We start from the raw sequence: 17,229 nt of genomic DNA on the forward strand, positions 1-17,229 counted from the left end.
GAAGGCCCATTCTTGCTGACTTGACCTGTAGTATCTGCCATTCAGGTACTAATTGGTCAATGATGATTGCAAATTGCTATGAGTTAGTCTTCAGTGTAAGTTGCTGATAGAAGTCTGGGAGATTTGTTTAAAGTTTTTCTCCAAATGACCCAACACGTTATTTATGGGACACTTTATTCTTTCCAGTTCATGTTCAGTATATGTTAATCACCTGAAATAAACATCACTGCAGACTACTCTGCTGTATTTGTCAGGCCTTTTTTTTAAAACATTGTGTAGTTGTATGTTGGCTTTAAATCTCTATTTAGAAAATCAGAGACTCAAACGTCTGGCTAGGGATGCCATGGAAAGTTCCGAGACTTTTGAGCTATCTGTGAAGAGGAATGTCTGCAAAGCTAGACCCAAATCCTCTTTAGCAGCGCCTACTCCCTCCGACCTACCCCTTGTGGTTGATGAAAACCCGGTGGTGCTTTCAGAGGTAGGATCTGCTTGTTCAGTGGGTACCATCATGGAAGATGTCAGATTGGGGATCCTAGCTGTCCAGTTCGGACGACTTGGGGGAACCATGGCATGTTATTTCTGAAGACTTGGGAACCATTCCGGTCTCATTCGTCTAAGGAACTTTCGGGCATAAGGCTTACGTCTGCCATTTCTCTCCAGCAGGCGAAGCATTTTAAAAGAAAGCAAAAGGCTTAGACATTCCACTGTTTCTTCTACCCCTACGTTAGATTGGGATGTTTTTTCGTAGGGTCTCATTAAGGCTCTGATGGCCTTTAGGCCTCCAGCTTCGGCTTCTTGTATTGCCGGCCCAGCCTTCTCCTTGTCTTCTGTGCTGCCGTTGGGGTCCCTGGGGCCTTTTTCAGTACAGGCTGTGGAATTTCACATTCATGACTGATTCTGAGGGGTCTTCTTCAGATGAAGACTCTCTAGCCTACTCCACCCAAATTCTTTTCCCTCTGGAACATGCTTCCTCAGAGGAAATCTGATGGGGGGGGATTCTCCCAAAGAAGAGCTCTCCTTTGGGGAAACTATTAATAAGATGACGGAATTCTTTAAGTGGGATTCTTCTTTAAATTTCAGAGGAGGAAAAAAGATACTATGATCTGCCCCAGTTGGAGGCCCCTGCACCTTCAGTAGTCCCTGCAGTCCTCCCAGTTGTCTTAGATGCTTTTTAATCATCCTCTAAAACCACTGACTCCCAAGGCCCTGACCCTAAAAGGCCTAATCATTTTTATATGGTCCCTGAGGATTGCAAGTTTCTTTTTAAGTGACCTGCAACTGATCCAGCTGTGGTCTCCATTACTTCAGACAAATCTTCTCGAGTATTTCCATCTACTAAGTTGCTTCCTTCTGACAAAGTAAAATTTTCGAAAGGTTGGGTAAGAAGGTCTGCACTACTACCACTTTGGCTATCAGAGCAATTAATTACCAGATACGCATGTCTAGGTACACTCTGGCCTTGCTTTCTCAGGCTTCCCAGGTTCTCTCCCAATTACCTGATTCAGAGGCTAAGTCAGTGACTCTTTCTTTTATGTCGGCTTCCTCCCAGTTAACTACATATTCAATAAAATATAGTAGAAGCTTCTTGTAGAGCAGCAGCTTCTGCTTCTCTTCTCAGAAGACATTCCTGACTACATCTCCAAGCACTCCCTGATGACATTAAGACCAAACTGCGTGATGCTTTTTTGGCTAATGCTTCCCTCTTTGGCAAAGCAGCTGCAGAATTATTTAAATCACTGCAGGAAAAAGGTAAGGACCTCCAGGATTTTAAACACTTGCTTGTTTCACCAGTTCCAAAATTCCATAGGAATTTCCTTGCCAAGACTCTTTTTGTCAGGAAAACTGCTAGCCCCTCCACTTCTACTCCTCCTGGAACTAGGCCACGTAAGTCTTCCAGGAGACCCCCACAGACTAAGGCTGTTTTTTCTGTTCCTTCTCCTCAGCAGCCCTTTCAGCCCAGGCAAAGTCCTCTGTGACATTCTGCTCCCTCTTACAAGTCATACCCATTTATCTTTTCACCTGCCCATTTCTCTTTCAGCTTGGATGAAAATCCTGGATGCTTTCAGTTATCCACAATGGATACTTTGACTTGGAAGACTCTTCCTCCCTTTCAGGGGATACCCCCCAGCCTCCCTCCCATCAACTGCATCTGTTTCCTCTAATACTTGTTCAACATTTCAACCAAGGCATCATTCAGGTTGTTCCTCCAGACCAACAAGGGAGGGGATTTTACTCCAGGATATTTCTTGTCCCAAGAAAAGGTGGCCCTTGGAGGCCTATCCTAGATCTTTCCCTATTAAACACTCCTGGTGGTGCCTTCTTTCAGGATGCTATCCTTTCTAGCTCTTGTTCCCTGGTTCCCTCTCAGGCTTTCCTAGCTTCTCTAGATCTTAAGGATGCATGTTTGCATATCCCGGTTCACCTACATTTCAGGAAGTTTTTTCATTTCTTGTTGGGATCTTTGCACTTTCGGTTTTCTGCCTTGCCCTTTGTTTTTTCCACTGCTCCAGGGATATTCACAAAGTGCCTGACCCCAGACATTGTCTATTTAAGGCTGAAAGCACTCCAGTTTTATCCCTATTTGGACAAGCTGCTTTTTCTGCCCAGCAGTCTAGACCTGTTAACTCAACACTTGGACCTATTCTGTTTCTGCAGGGCATAGCTTTCTCAATAAGTTTCAAAAAATCAAGTCTGACCCCATGTCAGGATCTTATATTCCTGGGGTGTAGGTTCCAGAAAAATCAGTTTCTCTTATAGCATTAATGGAGTTCGTGACCTCCACTATTCCCTTGTTGCCCTTTGCAAAGTTACACATGAAAAAGTTCCAGTGGTTTCTAAAGATAGTTTGGTCCCAGCATGCTCATCCCTTAGATGTCTTGGTTCCTCCTCTTCTTTGTCTGAAAACAAAGGTATGTTGCTGGATGCAGCAATTCAGTCAGAAGCCTGGCCTACCACAGGTACCTTATCCAGCTCAGCAACTTTTCACAGACACCTCAGACTTCGGTTGGGGAGCAACCTCAAAAGAGGGAATACATCAACATCAGGCAGATGAGGGCTGTAATTCTAGCCTTGCAGACCTTTCATCCTCTGTTCTTGGCATGATCCCTTAGGATTCTTACAGACAATACCACAGTCCTTTGGTACATAAACAAGCATGGGGCCCAAAGTCTTACCTTCTTTGTCGCTAAGCCATCAAAGCTTGGGAATTGGCTATTTAGTACAAATTGAGTCTGCATGCTATGTACCGCCCCTCAACTCAGAACTTGGTGGCAGATGCATTAAGCAGAGCCATGAAACAATCTCAGAGTGGATGCTTCACAGAAATGTGTTCCTGGATCTAGTTCACCGGTGGGGTACTCCAGGAATGAAAGTTTTTGCCTCCCCTCTGAACAGACAACTTCCTCATTTTTGTGCCAGGGTCTCACCCTCAGGTGTGGAAGGTGGACACACTGTCCTTTCCAAGGAAGGGTACTTTTCTCTCTGCATTCCCCCCTTCCATTTAATTCAGAAAGTCCTGTTAAAAATTCTACAGGAGGAACCAAAAATCTTGCTAGTGACGCCCTTTTGCCTAAGATAGCACTTGTTCCCTCCTCTTCTGCATTTAGCCAAGGGTCATCACTACAAGTTACCTCACTGGATGGACCTGCTTACTCAGGACAAGGGATCCTTGATTCACCCCCATTTGTCAACTCTACAAGTGATCTGTGGGTGATCAACTTTTGATTCCTTTCAGGCACCTGTTTTCTAAGGATGTGCTTAGGGTTTTGTAGGAGGCCAGAAAACCCAATACTTGAGAGTTTTACATTTCTAAGTGGAGAAGATTTTCCATCTGGCGCCAAAAAAAGAAAGCGGATCCCTTTTTTGCAGACATTCCCTTAGTGCTTTCTTACTTGTGTGAGTTGCTCAACAGTGGTCTTTCCTACTCCTTAGTTAAAGTCCATTGTTCTGCTTTGTCTGCCTGTTTGCCTTAACTCCTCCCTTAGCTTCCAGGTTAGAAGTTAAGCTTTTTCTTAAAGGTGTACTACACATGAGACCCCCCCCAGGAAACCAGTTCTTCCTCCTTGAGATCTTAACTATGTGTTAGGAAAACTTACTCAGGCATCTTTTGAACCAGCGGCATCTGCTTCTGTAAAGTTTGCACATGGAAAACACTGCTTCTAGTAGCCTCAACCTCTGCTAGAAGGGTCCCTGAAATTCAGGCATTGATGGCTTTGCCCCTTTTTTTGGTTTTCACAAGAACATAGTTTCCCAGTCCATCCTTCATGCCCAAAGTGATAAATGAGTTGTCTCTTAATCAGTCCATCAATTTGCCTACCTTCTTTCCTTCACCTCAGTCCCATAGTGAGAGGATTCTACATTCCATAGATGTACATAGACAACTCAGATTTTACCTTGACAAGATTAAGTCGATTAGGTGATCTGACCAACTTTTTCTGTCCTTTCTTCCCAGGGCTCTGGGTTTGCCTGTTTCCACATGGATCTCTAAGGCTATTGTGTTTTGCTATTATTTCCATGGGAAACCCTTATTTTCTGTTAAGGCCCATTCCACCAGGTCAGTTGCATCTCCAGGGGCTTTTTTCAAAGGTCTAGATGCTCATTCCATTTTGGAAGCTGCCACCTGGTGTATGTTCATACTTCTACGAAACATTACAAATTGGACACTGTATCTAGATCCGGGGCAGGATTTGCCAGGGCAGTTCTGCATGGATTTGTGGAAAATGCTTCTTAGTTTTTCTCTGCCCTGTCCTTCTCCCTGGGTTCCCTTTGAGCTTTGGCACTCTCCCATATGTAAAGAATACTGCAACATTGAATAGAAGGGCAGAGAATAGTTGTGTAAAATCTTACCCATAGATATCCTTCTCTTCTATGTTGCAGTATTCTATCCCACCCAACTTCCTCCTACAACTTGCTTTTTCCTAGGGTGATTTCATTTAGGCTTCCTTTTGATTTCCTGTCCTCATGGGGCTTTCTTATTCTGGAGATTGTACATGCAGACATCCCTTTTATGACTGACGTCTGTGCCTTCGTGCGACTCCGCACATACAGGCAGCGGCTCTTAGCTTTTGTAGACAGGCCGGATGTCGGGTCATTGGGTATAATACAACCCATATGTAAAGAATACTGCAACATAGAAGAGTAGGACATCTATGGTTATGTTTAGATTTTACACAACTATTCTGTTTGTAAATCATGTTGTCTGTAAGCTGAGTTATTTGTGGGTGGCGGAGATGTCATTCTCTGCATACTGTAAACATTACTGTAGAAAGCAGTAACTCTCCTTAGGAACCTGGAAACCACACCAGGAGTGTAACTGAGGAGCCGCATTGCCATTGGCCAATGTCATCTTCCAAGGTTCAGAATATACATTCTGCATTCAACTTTGAAGACTTCTCTAAGCCATGACACCCTGTTGCTGCTGGACCACTTCTACAATTTTGAGCACCACATTGTTATTTTTGAGTCCAACTTCAGTGTGAGCAAGAAGAAATGTGAATTTTGAGATTGCATGCATATTGGTGAAAGAGTAAACATTGTTTATTTTGCTTCTATGTTTAGTTTTGTTGTATTTTTCATAACATTTTATTTGAATTTTTTGAAACAGTAACACAAACGTACATATTCAGTAACTAAATTCCAAACAGTATTTACAAAATCAACTTTTAAATGTTCTTACAATATTCTCTCACAACTATAAACAAAGAAAAAGAAGAACTTTTATATAAAGCAAAAGAAATAAGTACACTAAAACAAGAACACTCTCTAAACATATTAATTAAATAAAAAAATAAGTATGACATTCACTATATGACGTTAATCAAAATGTTATTTTCATATTTCTCAAGTAAAATGACTGTATTAATGCACTAGTTGTAATTTTTATTTTCCCCTTGATTTAGCGATTGCAGTCGTATTTTCTTTAGTATAAACTGATGTACTGATATCAAGAATTGATCAAAAGATGTAGAAGCAGGTTTGTTTCAATGTGTTTTAATATTTTTTGTTGCTACTGCTAAAAGTGTCACAGAGGAAGCAAATGGAACTTAAACTGATGTTAATGGACTAGTTGCAAGCAAAACTGTCTGGAATGGCTAGGTAAGTGAATTCTTTCCTTGTGAAATAATTCACTTTGGCATTACTGGAAAATTGCCTTTCCCCCAATGTAGAGCGATCTTGGAGTTGGTATATTTAGTTAGGGGGTTGTGGGGGGCGCAGCAGAAGAGTATGTTGAGGTTTAAAAGCTGTGAAATGATGTGAGCGAGTAGGGATTTACATATATCGGTTGTATGTTAGTTTAGGGAAGGTGTTGGCCAAATGAAATATTTAGTTTAAGTGATGTTCAGGCTTTTGTTTACGATTAGGTGAACTTTCGATTGAAATGTGTCGAGCATGTTGTGCTCGACATTTTGATCTTTCGTTTATTTAATATAGACCCTTGGTTATACTGCAGTAACTGTTGAGCATTTGTTTTCTAGGAAGCATTCTGGGTAGTACGATGTTGCCACATTTATGGCAGGTTCCTCATCTATGGCTGTATTGGTGGGTCTGTATTACATGATGGAATGGTCAAATAGTTGAACATGTAATAGTTGACCTGTAATAATGGAACGGCCACAATGTCGAACGGTTCAGTGAGATCTCCGTACAGTGTGGAAATAGAAGTTTTCCATTGTCTGCACTGTAGTGCGATCTCAGAGTTGATATATTTAAGTAGCGGGCAGTGTGGGGGGGTGCAGGGGTGCTTGCCCCCTGCATGGAGCGTTTAAATGGTTTGTTTGGGTGGGTTTTTCTTTTTTTTATTTTCCATTTGACATTGTGGCGGTTCGATTATTACAGGTAGACTATTACGTGTTTGACTATTTGACCATTCAGTCACATAATATAGACCCATATTGCCAGGATTTGGATTGCATACTGTTTCATATAAAGACTAACGCTAGTACCCTGCAAACTGATAACAACGAGCAGCAGTTGAACTACAGTTAGCTTTACTGGAATGATTGAGGGGAACATGGGGCTACAGTGGACTTTACTGGCATGATATTGTGGGAACATTGGAATACAGTGGGCTTTACTGGCATGATAGTGAGGGAGCGTGGGACTACCATGGGCTTTACCGGCATGATAATGAGGGAACATGGGGCTACAGTGGTCTTTGCTGGGATTAAAGTTGAGGGAGCATTGGGCTACAGTTGGCTTTCCTGGGATGATATTGGGGAACATGGGACTGCAGTGGGCTTTACTGGGATTAAACTGAGGGAGCATGGGACTGCAGTGGGCTTTACTGGGATTAAAGTGAGGGAGCATTGGGTACAGCTGGCTTTACTGGGATGATAGTAAGGGGAACATGGAAATACAGTGGGCTGACTGACTGAACCTCTTCTGTTTTGGCACATATTTGTTCTTGTCCTATAGAGCAGACTAAGGAGAATGGTTGGAACCTTCAATAAAAGAACAAAAAGAGGATAGCAAGGGATGCCAAGGAAGAATAAAGAAATTGTTATTGGCAAGTTAATTTCTAGGAAGGTACAAATAAATGAGAAAGGAGAAAAGAAAGTTAGGTGCTTGCCCCCCCCCCCCACCCCCCCCCCAGTGCCATGACTGGGTGAGTTGGGGAGCATATCCTTAGACTTGCTGGAACAAATGTATGGAGACCTTTTATTTATTTATCTTGGGACAAAAAAGCCTGGAAAGAGAAGGACAGGAGTAATTCAGGAAGTGTTTCTAAAACTGGAGATGGACCTTAGTGCACACAGTAACATTCTGGTGGGTAATCTCTGTCCATATGAAGCTACAGTGCTTTGTACCATCAATTTCAATTTAGGATGCACATCTGGTGCAGAGTTTAGGACTCTGATAGGAGAATGGATTGTATTAGTGTAATATTGTTCATCTGTGTAGAAAGATATCCAGGATTTTCTTTCTTGTTGTGCCTCTCTGCCTACCAGCCCCTCTTACAATCTGTTGGCTGTTTTGCTTCTAATGGGTGTGAATCTGTTGGCTATTTTGCTTCTAATAGATGTGAGCCACTCCTGTCCAATTTGTCCCTTATGAGGGGAGAATTGATTCCAGAGGCTGTCATACTGGAAGCCATCTTAGATTTACTGGTTTAAGTCCCCCCCCCCCATGGGTAATTTAAGCACCAGTGTTACCACAGCAGCCTGTTTCATCCTCCCACAATGTTTGCATGACCCCATATACATTCCTAACTGGCTGGAGAGTTACAGTTTATCAATCCAGTCAGTGGCCTATGTGACCTACAAACCTCCACCTGTAAGGGAGAAAATTAATTTACCATGTAACCCCCATTTTCAGATGAGTTGGTGCTAGCTGCTCACCCCCCCCCCCCGGGTCTTCCAGCCCTAAGCTGCTATTCGGTCTTGGGTCATCTGGGTCAAAGTCAGTGCTTCATCTCTCTAAGGCCACAAAGTCAGGCATTAAGTGAATCAGGGTCTTAAATGAAGGGTGTAAGGGTTTCTTCTGTATGCTTTTAAATTAGCAGGGAGAACATAGTTACAAAGAAAGCCACAGCCTTCCTCTTCAGACAACTGGAGAAGTTTATATGATCTTCACTAGTAGGAATACTATAAGGAAATAATGACAAATGGAAAAAAAGAGTATATGTGGTATTACCTTCATTAAATAAAAAAGAACAAAAGAAAACAAAAGGTCATTTCTTTTTTCTTTAAAAATGTTCTCTTGTTCTTTCCAATCATTGAGCCTTCTCAGTTGGACACAAGCTTGTTTTTCACATTTGTAGGGGTGGCATCATTTAGGCAGCCACGAGGGTTGCTTATGTCCTTGTCAGTATTCCAACAGTGAGGGCATTTTATTATTTTGCCCTAACCTCTCCCCAGGGTGGAAAACAGAGGTAGCCCACAAGATTTGAATCAAGTCTGGTATCCCACCTGTGAAGCAGAGGGTGACAGGGCTAGCTAGAAATGGAGTAGAAAAGATAAGTTTACATAAAATCACTTTACCTAGCAGATCTTTGAGACTATCTGATTTCCCAGTGGGAGGAATAAAGATGTCTTTTGAAGGTTCAAGTAGGTTATTCAGTTAAGTAGGTAGATGGAGGACTGTTCCTATTCCAGTTAGAGCAAGAAGATTGTCCATCTACCTACTTAACTGAATAAACTGAATGAACTATTTGAAACTTCAACAAGTGTTTTTTCTTCCCACAGGGAGGGTGTCAGAGAGACAGTCTCCAAGATCTGCTAGCTAAAGTCATTTTATTTAGACTAATTCTTTTTTTTTTCCTTTTTCTCCCTTGGGTGGAGGGAACATGAAATCCACACCACCTCAGGATCTACAATGCTTTCTGCTGTGCAAGTGCACACTTCCAATAAAGGCTACAGCAAATCAGCAGATTGGTGTGCCACACACATTACCCCCAGATTGCGGACCCGCATTCTCCCTCTGTAGGACTCTGCAATCCATGCCCCCCCCCCCCCCGACAGGCATGTCCATCCTCCCTACCAGATATTCCAAGCACCCAAGCTGCTCATTATATTTCTGGTGCCTTGGTTGTTGTTAGGGCTTTTATCTCTCTATACCATGGAGTTGGCTAAAAGAAAATGGAAGGCACTAATTTTCAGTACCTGCAGTCTTTGTAGACAAGACTGTTGAATTATTCCTTTCTGTAAGCATGTATCTTGTGATTTTAATGAAAAAGCAGTATCTTGATATTGTTGCTGACAGAAATGTTGCACTTAGAGAACTATGAATGGAATGTGAACAGAGCCAATGCACCAGTTATATGAGACACAAGGCAGTTAGAATAAAAGGAGGAGAGAGAGAGAGAGAGAGAGTTGTATTCAAAGGAAGATAGTAAAGCCATGGGTGCCGGAAAGCTGTTGGAGACTTGGGGGGGGGGGGGTGAGACGGGCACTTAGTGATCTAAAAAGGGCAATATTTTAAAACTATTTACTGCCACAACATAGGTTCACTTAGAGGACATTTTACGCTTAGCCAATTCCCTTTTGGTGCTTGAATTAACATTTCCCGATTGGTCTTACCTATGCCATGGCTGTTAATTGTACATTATCCCTAGTGAGAATAACTGTGATTTATACCATTGATAATTTGAGAGGACCCATGTAAGGGATGTAGCATTTAGGAGCAGCCTCTATCCATTAGTGGCAACGAGGTGCAATCCTGGAGTACATTTTCTATTACCCATCCTTAGATCCAAGTTGCATTTGAATATGGACAGGGATGAGCTTTGTTTTACTTGAATGGATAATCCAATTGTTGCATGGGGCTGGACAGATGCATGCCAAAGAGGGCATTATACGAAATGATTGACTTAATGAGGGCTTTGTAAAGGGGGGGAGCAACAACATATCTAGATCTAGTCACAATCAATTTGTTTATAAGCTGTGCAATATATAACAACTTCTTTATGACTCTGGGCACATGTTGGTCAAAAGTTAGGTCACTGTACACAAGTTCCCAAATGCCAAAAATTGGGTCAGTTCTCATGGGTCACTGTCAATTTGGCAGTTCCTTGGAGTAGATTACTTCCCAAAGGATATGATAATGTATTTTTTGGAGTTTAGTTTCAATTCATGAGTCTTCCAGTTATTGTTTGGGACAAACCTTCCTGCATGATGGTTGTCATTTGGGGATTCAGTAACTGCTCCTAGCTTGCAGTCATCTCAAACTTCGTCAGCCAAAGCCCTTTGGTATTTCCTTATACTCAGACACACACACCTCTTAAAAATTGTAACACACATACACACACCTTAAAAACTGTAGCACACACACACACACACACACACACACACACACACACACACACACACACACACACACACACACACACACACACACACACCTTAAAAGCTGTAGCATACACACATAAACACACTCCTTCAAAACTTACCTAATAAGGAAGCATGACTCTGGCAGCAGCAATGTGTACCGAAACAATACAGAGCAATAACAGAACACTACTGGATATAAGAAAACTGAAACTCTTGGGCACAAAATGTGTGATTACCATCAACAGAACAGTTAAGCTAGTTAGTTACATTAGTATTATTATTTTTTGTTCCTTTTTTATCTATTTTGTAACTCAGTTGTTGCCAGAGTACTGGGTCGTAACCAGTTAGGGCATTCCACCAGTTAGCAAAGAAGACTGTAAACACATTTGCCAAGCCATTCCAAGGAGACACTATCAAATCAGTCTTTGTTTCTCTTCATCCCACCACTGAATATATTATTTATCCTTTCTCTGTCAGCTTAAATTGACTTCCATAACCACATTGTCAATAGGTTTCTTAATGCTAATGAAGTAAGTATTGTTATTCCTGACTTGGATTAAGCTAAAGGCATATGGCTAGCAGCTTCTATCAGTTTCCAAATGCTGTAGATCAAAAATCAGCAATCATTAGGTGTGAAAGATTTTATTTGAGTGGTACAGCAGCCTCTGAAAAAACAACAGATTCAGGCAGTAACTGAGTAGCAGCCTAACATAACATTTATGTGATGGACAGAAACTACTAGTTTATGCAAGACACTGCATCCTCCATGCCCTATATCCCACATTCCTTTCAAAGCTGCCATCACTTGAAGAAAAGGTAAATCAGTGTTTGTCCACACACCCATACATAAGCAGTGTGTGCCTTTCTCTGATTCAGACCTAAATATAAGAAAACATCATCTCCTTACTGTAGCATGACTCTGGCAGCACTCGGAAACGATTGGGCACAAATGTGTGCTTACCAACGGAGTCGCTGACCTAGTTAGTTACTTCTGTGCATGCTTGTGTTTAAATCCATGTTAGTGTGTGTGACTCATGCAAGGGAATCTGTGTTTTGGGTCCTAAAGAAAAACTCCATTTTTGTGGTATGTCGCTTCATTAATTTTTCCCCAAGAGACAGGTCTTGCAGCTGTAAAAGTGGGGGGCCCTCCCTCGCCCTATGGTTCCGGCACCCATGAGTAAAGCAATATAGTAACTTTGAATTTAAGAAGCAGAGGATATACTGTGGTCACACTGGTGTAAGAAAGTGGTAGCAGCACAGGGTTACATGGGCTTACCTAATGTTGACAAAAAATAAGAAAAATGATATGCAGCATCTTCCATCGAATGTCAAAGTAAGTAGGCAGTATTGTTCTTAATACGGCAGATAAGAAACTGAGCACCAGCATTGCTACAGCATGCATGAGCAGAATCATTGTTTGTTTTATTTATTTATTTATTTATTTATTTATTTATTTATATTTGTTGACCGGGAGTATCCGACTGGGTGTAGGTCCATTTTCAGCGGAGGCCCGGGGAGAAAAGCTCCACAGTTAAAACAAACAGACAGTAGTTGCATTGGATTACATGGCGATTAACAATTACATAGCAATTACTTAAAATATATTTACAGATGAACATAGTACATCAGTAGACAACTAGAATCTATCTGTGAAGTACATAACAGACATCAACAAATGTTACAATAAGAAATTCCTGCTGTATAATAAGTACTAGGTTTATGAGCATCTGAGCTTGCTATAATCAAGGTAGTTAGTGGAGTGGAAAGAAAGGTAGTGGTTGGATGGGGTGGGTGATATTAGAGGTGGGAGTTGCAAGGACATAGCCAGCATGTTTTTAGGTGTGCTTTTAGTAAAGTTTTGAAGTGGGTGCATGATGGTATGGAGATAATTGTGGGTGGGAGGGAGTTCCATAATTTGGCTATGGCTCAGGAGAATGGTGCTTCACCAGCAGAGTCATTGGCTTTAGTGATCTGCAAGTTATTTTTGTTGCTGGATTTTAGTGGTCTGGTGGTGCGATAGGGTTGGAGTAGATTCTGGAGGGATGGGACATTTAGTGGATGGTTTACTAGTTTGTGGGCGAGTGAGAGTTGATACCATTGAAGGAGGTGAGGGAGTTCAAGCCAGCCCAGTTCAGCAAGTGAGAGACAGTGGTGACTATGGTAGGATGCCCCTGTGGCGAATTTGGCGATTTTGTTGTAGCAGGTCTCTAGCTTGTTTAGATCGCATTGCCTTAGATTGGTATATATTGGAGAGGCATAAAGTAGGGTGGAGATAAGGTGGGAATTTGCTATTGAAATCTTTGCTGCTTTGGTGAGAAGTTGCTTATTTCTGTATAACGCTCCTAGTTTTTTGTGGACTTTTTTATGGTCATGGATATGTGAATGTCAAATTTTAGTTTGTTCTCTATTTCCACTCCTAGCAGTTTGGTGTGTTCAGTTGGGTATATAGTGGTGTCTTTTGCTGTGATGTTAAAGTGAGAGTTGTTTTGAGTATGTTTGGTGGGTTGGAAGATGAGTAGTTTAGTTTTGTTTGGGTTGAGTATTAATTGGGCATCAGATAACCAAGTTTCAACAGAGGAAAAGGCTTCCTGTGTGACATTTTGCAGTTTGGGTAGGGACTGGGCTGAGCAGATGATGGTTGAGTCATCTGCGTATTGTATGAGTGTGCCATGTTTGGTGGCAGAGGCTAGATTATTGGTGAAAACAGAGAAGAGTAGGGTTCCAAGGATGGATCCTTGGGGAACCCCTATGGAGACAGGTAGTTGGGTAGATATGTCATTCTGCCATACAACGGATTGTTGGCGGTCATACAGGTAACTTTGAAACCAGTTGGTGACTGATTGTGAGAAGGGTAGGTTATTGAGGACAGAGATATGTTGTTTGTGTGGGACCATGTCAAATGCTTTAGATAGGTCTAGGAAAGTAGCAGAGGAGAGATAGCCATTGTTTTTATGCTGAAGAATAGTGTTAGTAAAGGAGAGTAAGGCAGTGGTGGTGCTATGATTTGGTCAGAAACCATGCTGAGTATTGGAAAGGAGGTTGTTAGTAAGGAGGTAGTCTGAGACCTGAGAGTGTATGCATCTCTCTAGTATTTTGGAGAATGGAGAGAGAACAGCTATGGGGCAGTAATTGGTTAGTTCTGTGGAGGGTCCGCCTTTGTGGAGGGGAATTATATGTGATACTTTCCACAGTGTGGGAACGTAACTTTCTGACAGAGATCGGTTAATCAAGATGGATACTGGGTAGGCCAGAGCATCAGCTGCGATTTGTAGGTATTCATTTGGGAGGTTGTCTGCTGCTAATTTGGTGGGCTTAAGTTTAGTTAAGAGTTTTTTTTATGTTGGAGGTAGATACAGGAGAAAAAGAGAAGGCAGTGGGGAGATTACTAGTTGAAGGTGTAGGTTGGAGGGGAGGGGGGTTGTGTTGTTTAGGTAGTGATAGTATGGTTTGTGTGAAGTGTGTGTTGAATGAGGTAGCAATATTTTCTGAGGAGTGAGCGATGTTAGGAGGAGGGGTACTGACTTTACCTGGGTGGAGGATGGAGTTTATGGAGGACCAGAATTGTTTGGGACTGAGTTGGGAGGAGCCTAGGGCAGATTGGTAGTATTGGAATTTGTCCTGTTTTATTAGCTTTTTTACTCTATTGCGTAGTTCTAGGAATTTCTGTCTAGCTGAGGGGGTATTGGTTTTTGCACCAGTGCTCCCAGGCTTTATCCCTGTTTTTCATTTCTGACTTAGTGGTTTTCTGTAGCCATGGGGAGGGTTGTGCTTTGATTCTGGAAAGTCTTATGGGGGCATGGTAATTATGGATGCTCAGGAAGGTAGAATTAAAAAATTCAACTGCGTCATCAAGACTGAGGTACTTTAGAGGATGCCAGTTACATTCTTTCAGGGATGAGATGAATGTGAGTGGGTTAAAGTTTAGTGTTTTACGTATTTGACGTTAGATGACTGGTTTAGCTTGGTATAGGTATTTTTTGAGTAGGTATGTTGGGGAGTGATCACTGAGGCTATCTGATAAGCAGCCTGTTATATATGACAGGGGGCTCTTACTGACTAGTATCCAATCCAGGGTAGTGTGCTTGCTGGAGTTTTATTTATCCTGGTTGGTGACTGGACTAGTTGGGTGAAGCCATGAAGGTTTACATGATGTTTGTTTTTTGAACATTGTTGAGGCATTTAATGCTACAGACTGTTCAAAAAGAGGTGGTCTTGGACTGGTGCTCTGTAATAAGGAGGGAGGCATAAACACAAATGTGGTGGTGGCCAGCTGTTGAAAAGCATGTGATCATTCAGCAGTTTGGGCTATAATCTGCTTAACTAAAGAGATGAGTCGGTCAGAATGAAAAATTCTTGAGGCCATATTAAAGCTGAAGCAGTTTTTCAGGAAAACTGCAGCAAAGTGACATGAATATTGTGAAGATAACATAAAACTGCCATTAGAGAGGCACCAAAATGCAGGCATGCATATTAAAAAAAGGAAAATAATATTTTTCAGATGAGATGTCATCAGAGACTTGTAGATTAAGAAATGGAATGAAATAGAATGAAGACGACATGTGGCATTTTCAAATCGGAAACAGGAAGGACAGTCAGAAAAGCAAATGCCAAAACTGAAGTGAGCATAACCATTTCACTCAAGGCAAGACATAAACCTTTTGCATATGTATAATGAACTAAAGAAATACAAAATGAGGAATAGTGAAGTTACTAAAATTGTTGCATTTGGGCAGAGGAGAATGAAGAAAAAGTGAGAAACTAAGTTAATATTTTTGCTTAGTATTCACAAAGAGTGGGAAGGTTATCATATTCAGTTAGAAGAAGCACCAGAGATTAGGGCTCCAGATGCAGTTCTTTCACAGAAGAAAGGGCAATGAAAATATGATTCATTAACTTATTTAACTTTCTGAATTCCAAATGACTGATTTTATTATTATTTTTTTTTTTTTTTTACCAAAGACTAGAGTGTGATGTAAAGTATCTGAATGGAGGAAGCTGGTGGCCTTTGTCTGTGAGTCACTGTGACCCAAAGTTCGCAGTATTTAGGGGTCTATATTACATCGACAAATGTTTAAATGTTTGAATCTCTGAAGGTCGACCTTTAGAGATCGAACAGTTAAACGTTCGAATATGTTTAAAAGTAAAAAAAAAAAAAACTAAAGGGTTTAAGCGGGGGGGGGGGGCAAGCCCCCTGCACCCCCACTACTTAAATATACCAACTCCAAGATTGCGCTACAGTGTAGGGAATGGGAAATTTCCCATTTCCGCACTGTAGTTCACTGAAAAGTGCGATCTTGTAGTTGGTATATTTAAGTAGTGGGGGTGTATATTTAAGTAGTGGGGGGTGTGGGGTGCAGGGGGGCTTGCCCTCCTGCTAAAACCCTTTACTTTTACTTTTTTTTAAATTTATTTTCTTACGTATTTGAACGTTTAACTGTTCGATCTCTAAAGGTCGACCTTTAGAGATTTGAACATTTAAGCGTTAGTCGATGTAATATAGACCCGTATTTGGTAAGTGGGTACACTAAGCAAAGTGCGTAAGCTACAACTAGAAGTAGCTTACTTTCATGAGTGCATTTTAATTTATTTTCTTACATATTTGAACTTTTAACTGTTCGATCTCTAAAGGTCGACCTTTAGAGATTTGAACATTTAAGCGTTAGTCGATGTAATATAGACCCGTATTTGGTAAGTGGGTACACTAAGCAAAGTGCGTAAGCTACAACTAGAAGTAGCTTACTTTCATGAGTGCATTAAACTCAATATAGTGCCTAAAGGTCTTAGACAATGGACATTTCCGACAGGGTTGGTCGAGGGTTCACAATTTCATTTGGCACTTATTTCACTGTTCGATAGACATGGATTCGAACTACTTAACCTTCTTTGTGAACATTACCAAATAACTATTGATGTACTGTTAAAAGAAATAGAAGAGCTAGATAAAACAATTAAAGCCGATACTAGCTTTACTAGATACAGGTTTGAGTATGATAGATGCTTTAGTAGCATCGACGAGTACCTAACTAAGTTGAATTCAACTAAAATCAAAAAAATTAACAGAGACATCAAGGACTATAACGAAGGGAAAGCCTACCCTAGACCACCGATAGTACAGAGACCAACTTTAATGGAAAATAATGAAACTAATCACCAGGGTCGACCTCTCGATAGGGGTCAGTTGACCCAAACTGAATCTAATGACGGCGAAGAATTAGGTACATTTACTACCAGGAGAAGTGAGAGGGTAATGCAACAGCAGAATAATAATAATAAGAGCATTAATAATGGGAACAATACCGATGGGGCCCAGAACCAGACCAATGGTGGTACAGCCCCTAATGCTCAAAATTTTCAGAACGGAGCCTCGAGGAACACTACCAGGAACAACAAACAAACGAGGAACAGGAGGAAGAAGTGGTAACGAATGGGGCCAGTAATGAATACCTTCTTGACTTTCTTTATG

General features: G+C 41.4%; 1 protein-coding gene across 1 annotated transcript in view; it reads left to right on the top strand.

The window, feature by feature from the left end:
• Positions 1-17,229, top strand: part of LOC122810728 (cytochrome P450 4F3-like) — a 3,229,861-nt gene that overhangs the window by 104,010 nt on the left and 3,108,622 nt on the right. The window lies entirely within an intron of this gene.

This window comes from Protopterus annectens, chromosome 9.part0 (assembly GCF_019279795.1).
Source record: "Protopterus annectens isolate FY-2018-M chromosome 9.part0, PAN1.0, whole genome shotgun sequence".
NCBI classification, from domain to species: Eukaryota; Metazoa; Chordata; order Ceratodontiformes; family Protopteridae; genus Protopterus; species Protopterus annectens.